The following is an 8,095-nucleotide window of genomic DNA, read 5'->3' on the forward strand; positions in this document are numbered from 1 at the left end:
TTCTCTAACCTTTGGCAAATGCTCCTTATCGATATCCATACTTCTATAATCTCCTTGTATGTTTTCCAAAATAGCTCTAAAATGTCTGTTTACAAGCAAATCACTGATTTCAAAGACTGAACCATCAAATCCTTTAGTCATTAAAATTCGAAAATTCAGACGTTGGTTTCCCTTACGTCTCTGACAAAAAACATAACTCTTGTAAAATTTGAACTGCTTTTTTATAACGTAGCTCATGTTTGGATTAATAAAATCTATTCCTCGGAACTTTTTTAAAATTTTGTTTTCCAAAATGGCAACCATTAAAAAGTTGATGGGTCTCAGTTGAGGTTTCGTTTTTCTTTGAACAAATTTATATTTCAAATCATATTCAAACCACTTTGGTAGTTTTAAGTCATTTAAGTGATCATAATTTTCAATAGAATCCGAAACTGCGGCCATAGACATTTGGAAAAGGCTTGGACAAGTGTTAATATCATTGGAATCGCAATTTCGTAGCTCAGTCGGTTCAATCATTTTCGCCAAATATCTTGCTTTGCATTGAATATGTATTTTTCTAGGATATATTTTATATTTTACAGATGAAATCAGAGGATCCATAGCCTTTGGATATTTTCGAAAGTTGATGGAATTTAAACATTTTATTTTGATGGAATCGTGATTACCAAAGATTTTTTGAAAGAGTTTGAGTTGATTTTTTCCATCTACAAAAATAATGGCGTTGTTTGGAATAAGTTCTAAACTGGATTGTCTGTCTGTTTCATTATCAAGTACTTTCAAATAGATCATTTCTTTCGTCAAAATGTTGAATAATGCATATTTCAATCGCTTCTTAAATGTATTGTACGCTATATATCCAGAAAAAATCATGACTATAGGTAAATAGTTTGCGCTCAGTCCTATGCAGCTGATGATGATGTGATGAATTCAGATATCACCAACAATTTTTATATTCTCGAAAGAAAAAAAAAAAAAAAAAAAAAAAAAAAAAAAAAAAAAAAAAAAATTTTTTTTTTTTTTTTTTTTTTTTTTTTTTTTTTTTTTTTTTTACGGAGAAATGTGATTATGTTGTTTTTCCAAGTCAATGGCAAGAAGTAATTCTGGCGTTAGGTCCTGTATAAAGTAATCTATACAACGGAGTAAAGTTGGATATACGACAAGTGTACCATCTTTTCTTAAACACACTATAATCTTTCGTTTGTTGCGACATTTTCGAATGTTTAGATAAAATTCAACAATGTACACATCACCAAAATTTTCGTTCACTTTTTTCAAATGCACAGTATCTACATGAATATTTTCATATTGTCCTTGTATGCTTTTCAAAATAGATCCAAAGTGTCTGTTTTCAATCAAACAATCTCCATAGACGGCGTAAAAAATTCCTTCAGTCACTAAAATTCGAAATTTCAGTTGCTGGTTTCCAATACGTCTCTGAAAAACATACCTCTTGTAAAATTTCAGCGGCTTTTTCATGTCTTTCAAAGCTCTGCTCATATTCGGATTAATGAAATCTATTCCTTGAAACTTTTTCAAAATTTTGCTTTCCAAAATGGCGGCCATTAAAAAGTTGATGGGTCTCAGTTGAGGTTTCGCTTTTCTTTGAACGAATTTATATTTTAATTCGTATTCAAACCACTTTGGTAGTTTTAAGTCGTTTAAGTAATCATAACTATCAATGGAATCAGAAACTGCAGCCATAGACAGTTGGAAAAGACTTGGACAAGTGTTAATGTCACTGGAATTGCAATTTCGTAGCTCAGTCGGTTCAATCATTCTCGCCAAATATCTTGCATTGCGTTGAAAGTATTCTTTCGAATAATATATTTTATCCCTAAATAAAAATGGAATCAGTGGATCCTTAGCATTGGGATATTCTTGAACGTTGATGGAATCTAAACATTTTATTTTGATGGAATTGCGTGAACCAAAGAGTTTCTGAAAGCATGTGAGTTGATTTATTCCACCCACAAAAATAATGGCATTGTTTGGAATGCATTCTAAGTTGGATTGTCTTCCTGTGTCATTAGGTACTTTCAAATAGATCATTTCTTTCGTCAAAATGTTGAATAATGCACATTTAAATCGCTCCTCAAATGTACAGCATGCTATATATCCAGTAAAAATCATAACTACAGGTAAATGTTTTGCGCTCAGTCCTGTTTAGCCGATGACTCTTTGCCTAGATCTCACTGACTTTTTAAATAGATCAAAATTAATTTTTTTTTTTTTTTTTTTTTTTTTTTTTTTTTTTTTTTTTTTTTTAACTCTTCTACTTAACGCTTGGCACTGGATGCAAATTTAAAATCTTGTACGTGCTGCAATTGTTTAATGCTGACGCCATCTCTGCAATACCGTCCAAGAGATTGTTCTCTCTTTCATTGTTGAGTAGCACTTCCTTCAAAATGTCATCTGTGTATTCAGAATCTTCAAACACCAGTTGGTGAAAGCTTTGACTTGCCCGTTTTTTCGATATAAATCCAAACAAGTCAAACTTTTCAACTTTTTTGCGTCTACCATTTTGCACAACTTTTGGAGTTAGATACTTGCGTTTTGAAGCATCGTATATATTTTGCGAACAAGCCGATTCGAAATTTTCTGATTGTAGATCCTCTGGAGAACAAAAATCCCCTTGCACCTGTTGAGCATACCACAGGCTGTGAAAAATTTTGTAATTCCCATCGAGTACAGCTGGATATAATCTTTTAAACTCTGCTGCCGCCAGCTCACTTTCAGCCGGTTGAATATTGGCATACTCCAGTTTCTCGTTGAAAATCTTTTGAAAGACGGCGTTTTTAGTTAAAAGATCCTTTGCAATTTTTTCTACATCAGGAGTTTCCATCGTCTTGTTTAAATCATGGAATTTTACGCAAGCGTCATCAGAAACCTCGCTACCAAACCAATACGCAGCATCGGTTTCAATTCAAATACAGTATGCGTGGAATATGAGGATGGTCAAATACTTTCCGAAAAATTTGATTTGGCATGTAGAATGTTCTTAATCACGTTGCAAAATGTTCACTATCGACGAAAAGAGGCCAGTCCTGATTGCATTTCCATACCTTTAGGATATTTTCAGCTGTTTGGATGGAAGGAGGGTGATGTCGTTGGGTTTTATAGAGATGATTTAGAATTGGCTATCGTATTTTCATAGACGCTACAATATCATCCATTTTCTCGCATGTATACCGATATTTCAAGTATTTAAACATGGTGATTGACACGAGTGCCAAAAAAATAATCAATGTGAGCACAATGAAATGCAAACGAAATGTAGTTTCATGAGTCTGCAATGTCAAAACACCAATAGAGTATAGTAAACCACTTGCTAGAGATAAAATTCCAAAAGGTTCCAAAATGGAGACACTCAACATTGTATTCGCTCCTTTGCTGCAAGCAAATTCAAATACACTTGATTCCAAAATGTTTCGTGGAAAGTCAAAGAGTTTTGTAAATTTCTATGAAAAGATTCATCAGCTGACAGCATATGAGCTAAACTGGAAATTGTTTCTTCCCGGCGACTCAATGAATGATTGACGAGAAAAAAGTAGAGTCTTTCCCACAAGTGATTCCAAGTGGGGAAGAGGTTATTCTTTTGAATAAGGAAAGCTTGAAATGAATTGGGATCCAAAGTGTTTTGTAGAAATGTTTCCAGCCCAGCAAATGTTGTTTGCAAAATTTCTTCAGACGTGTATGAAGGATCCATGTATAACCTTTATTTCAATCCAATAGTTTTAGCATCGACACTCAAAGCAGAGCTTAAATATACAACTTCAAAAAAAAAAAAAAAAAAAAAAAAAAAAAAAAAAAAAAAAAAAAAAATTTTTTTTTTTTTTTTTTTTTTTTTTTTTTTTTTTACGCTTTTACTTTTATACTAAAGCCGCAATTCTTACAAACGCGATATAAACTCGGCGGTTCATCTATAGCGCGATCTTGGCGTAAGGTATTGTTGAAATCTGGTTGTTTGCAACAATCACGCTGCTGTTTTCTTTTCAACCACTTACTAGATGTTTCATCAGAGAATAACAATTCAATTTTAAATGGCGAATGGAATGACTTGCTTCAATAGGTTGTTTCTCTAGTATAGTGTTGAGACCTTCAACAAATTCAAAAGTTGCTAATTCCAAGAAATTCTACAGTTGCGAGTTCCAAGAAATTCTACAGTTGCGAGTTCCAAAAAATTCTACAGTTGCGAGTTCCAAAAAATTCTACAGTTGCGAGTTGAGGGCTTCAAGAAATTCTGACGAGTCTGAGACCATCAAGACTCAACGTCTGACTTTAACCTGCAACGTCAAAAAAAAAAAAAAAAAAAAAAAAAAAAAAAAAAAAAAAAAATTTTTTTTTTTTTTTTTTTTTTTTTTTTTTTTTTTTTTTTTTAACGAAGCTATTGACGTTTGAACTTGGACCAGTATTATCTAAAGTTGTGAGCTCCAAGAAATTCTAAAGTTGTGAGCTCCGAGAAATTTTAAAGTTGTGAGCTCCGAGAAATTCTAAAGTTGTGAGCTCCGAGAAATTCTAAAGTTGCGAGGCCCTAGAAATTCTAAAGTTGCGAGGCCCCAGAAATTCTAAAGTTGCGAGTTGGAGGGCTTCAAGAAATTCTGATAAGACTGAGATCATCAAGACTCTACGTCTGACTTTAACCTGCAACGTCAAAAAAAAAAAAAAAAAAAAAAAAAAAAAAAAAAAAAAAAAAAATTTTTTTTTTTTTTTTTTTTTTTTTTTTTTTTTTTTTTTTTAACGAAGCTATTGACGTTTGAACTTGGACCAGTATTATCTAAAGTTGTGAGCTCCGAGAAATTTTAAAGTTGTGAGCTCCGAGAAATTCTAAAGTTGCGAGGCCCCAGAAATTCTAAAGTTGCGAGGCCCTAGAAATTCTAAAGTTGCGAGGCCCCAGAAATTCTAAAGTTGCGAGTTGGAGGGCTTCAAGAAATTCTGATAAGACTGAGATCATCAAGACTCTACGTCTGACTTTAACCTGCAACGTAAAAAAAAAAAAAAAAAAAAAAAAAAAAAAAAAAAAAAAAAAAAAAAAATTTTTTTTTTTTTTACTATGCTGGTATCATTTCTTTTACTCGTTGCATTCCCTGGGAGAATAAATTCTCCACCCAGACTCCGACCGATTTCAAGTGTTCATCATTGTGTGACGTCATGTACATCATGTAAGCAGTCAAACCGATTGTCAACAATATCAATAGTAAAAATATCCATCTCCCCGTTAGAATAGCGACAGAAAGCAATATACAGTTTACATAAACTGTCGTATAAAACAATACACCGTGTATAATGGATCGGTCACCCATCCTTGTTTCTCATTCCATTTCAAAGTCAATCGCCTTATAATTCAACGTGTAGGTTGGAAAACCCAAAGATCTCGTTGTAAAGTCTCCTCTCTTCATTAAAAATCCACCCCCAAATCTAGACACTCGACCTTGCAAGTCTTCCGTCAACACCACGTCAGGTGGATAAGTGAGTTGGTATTGGTATTCTATAACGACTTTATTTCGAAACGTTTGCAAATTAAAACCCTGGGGGTATTTTTTGTCATCAATCTCGTATCCTTCTTCTGGAATGCGGACGTCTAAACCGTCAATCTTGACAATTGGTGTGGGATCTCCCCACACTATTCTTTTGACCTGGTTTTTTGTAAAATAGGCCGTAGAGTAGCTTGGCATGGTAAAACTCATGCTCGGTGCCATACAAGCAAATTTTTTCCCTTGTATCAGTTCAATGCCCGTCGTGCTGGAGGATGGGCAAAACAAAAAGGGTTCGTTCTCATCGCACGTCATGTAAATGGTAGAGTCCCACACGAAATTTCCAGACCGGAGTCGATTCCCGGGCTCGCATGGATCGTCGTACGTCTTCTCCACGGGCCTCTGGGACCAATACAAACGTTTTTCGAGCGATTCCTTTTTAATCAACCTTTCATTTTCCATCAGGCACTGCGAACCGTCTTCGAGCGATAGTTTAAACGAGGGTATGAGGGAAAGAAACGGATATTTTGCGCACTCTGGATGACTGCACACGTTAAACGCTTCCAAATATGTCTCAGACGCCTCGCAAGTTTTGGTGGGGAGCTTGTAGTTCCACGGCTTTATCCAATTACTGATGCTCAACGAATCAAAGGAAAAGAAATCGAGTCCTTCGAACGAAAAAACATTTTCTCGGCGTGGCTGACACAATTTGGTATCGAAATAATGGTTCGCAGGGCATTTTTGGACTGTTTCAGTCTGACAATCATAATACGCGTCGGGTTGTCCACCCATGGGTACTCTTTGAACAGTGTTGTCACATGCCGATTCTCGCTTAAAACGTTTGTTTATCCGTTGCCCTGGATCCAAGTGAACTCGTTTTCGCGTCTCTTTGAACTCGTAACCTGTGACGCGATCCATTTGAGATGAGTACTTCCAGTTGGGCACGTGTTTTGAAAAGTGATAGGCTGGCACCACAATTTCTGGATCGGTAGAGTGGACGTTTTTACCAAAGGAAGGGACGGAGCATTTCTTGCCATCAAACACGAGTGGTAAATGAGTCAAATCATCCCCTTCGGATAAATAGGGGTCCCAATTTGGAGAACACATGTTAACGCCTTCCACTTTACCACCCATGCACACTCTATATCCTGGCGAAAATGTGAAAGGTCCATTTTGCTGATCGGGGAGAGGGATGAGCGTTCCATCTGGTATATTGAAACAGGCATCCGACTCGCATACGGCTGTGTCGAAATATCGAAACCCCTCTGGACACGTGTCGTACGTCATTTGATTGTCTCGACAGACGAGTAGCGTTTTGGAATTTAAAATTTTGGGTTCCTTGTGAAACTGGCAATACACGGACGCATCAGACGTGTTGACACATTTGTCGTGCATGAAAATTTCATCGGAAGGGCATTTTTTAGCCGCTCTCGTTCCCTTTTCGCATTCATAATACAAATTTAACTCATAAGGATTGGCAAAACGTTTTCCATCCTTTTCACCCGAGCAAGGTTGGATGGGTTCACATTGTTGGTTGGTAAACAGGTGACCAGGAGGGCACATGTGCAGTTTATCGATTTGGGAACCTTGGCACGTAAAGTAAAAAACTCGTTTGTCTCGTAACGTGGTAGTGGCATTGGATTCAAATTGCACATTATTTTCGAGAGTTTTATCCCTTTTTAAGTACTCGTACAAGGGTTTTCCAGTAGCCAACACCCGAAAACCGTTGGGTTGACCGTGGCAAACATCTCCCAAAGTAATGGTTTCGTCTTGAATTTTGAATTCATTGGGCAAATCTACTTTCCAATCGACAGTAGAGTGGGTCGAGTATTGAAATGTGGATCCATTCAACTCGAGTTGTTGAGTAAACGTTGGTTTGGAAGGGACGTATGGAGTCGAGGGTTTAGAAACGGATAAGGAGTCAGATTGCGCCATGTAATAGAAATACAGTAAAAAAATGACTAGCGCTAATGCTGTCACCCACATTGTAAACTTGCTTTTGTTGTATCATGTGGGGAAACGCAATGAAAATGATCCCGCCACCAAATCTCGTTTCCCCGTGTTTCCAAGTCTAAAAGGTCGAATATCGTGTAAGAGACAAAGAGGGGGTTCGGGATATTTTACGCGAGTGTTTGGCTTCCTCGTTCTAATTTTATCCATTTCCAAAATCATTTCAAACCAATAGTGTCCAGAAAAGAGTTTGTGAACAAAGCTTGTGGAATGTGACGAGGGTGGGAGGCGAGAGCCTAGGACACGAGCAAACGCACTTTCACGTATCTCAACGGGTGGTGTTTTCTTTTCCGTCAAAACTGTGGAAGCGAGTGTGGTCATCCAATCATAAAAATCAAACGCTTCAAACATTTCATTTTCAGTCGAATCATCGGGTGGGCATTCGGTCGGCAAGTCGGCCAACAATTCTTTGGTAAGGTCATCCATAGATTTCAGAGTGTTTGAGAGCTGCAAGAAATTCTAAAGTTGAGGCCTTCAACAAATTCTAAAGTAGCGAGTTCCAAGATTCAAGAGATTCTAAAGTCGAGGGCTTTAAGAAATTCTGACGAGTCTGAGATCATCGAGACTCAACGCTTGCTCTTAACCTACAACGTTAAAAAAAAAAAAAAAAAAAA

This window comes from Parasteatoda tepidariorum, chromosome 5 (assembly GCF_982258835.1).
Source record: "Parasteatoda tepidariorum strain Cologne lab strain chromosome 5, Ptep-v5.0, whole genome shotgun sequence".
NCBI lineage: Eukaryota > Metazoa > Arthropoda > Arachnida > Araneae > Theridiidae > Parasteatoda > Parasteatoda tepidariorum.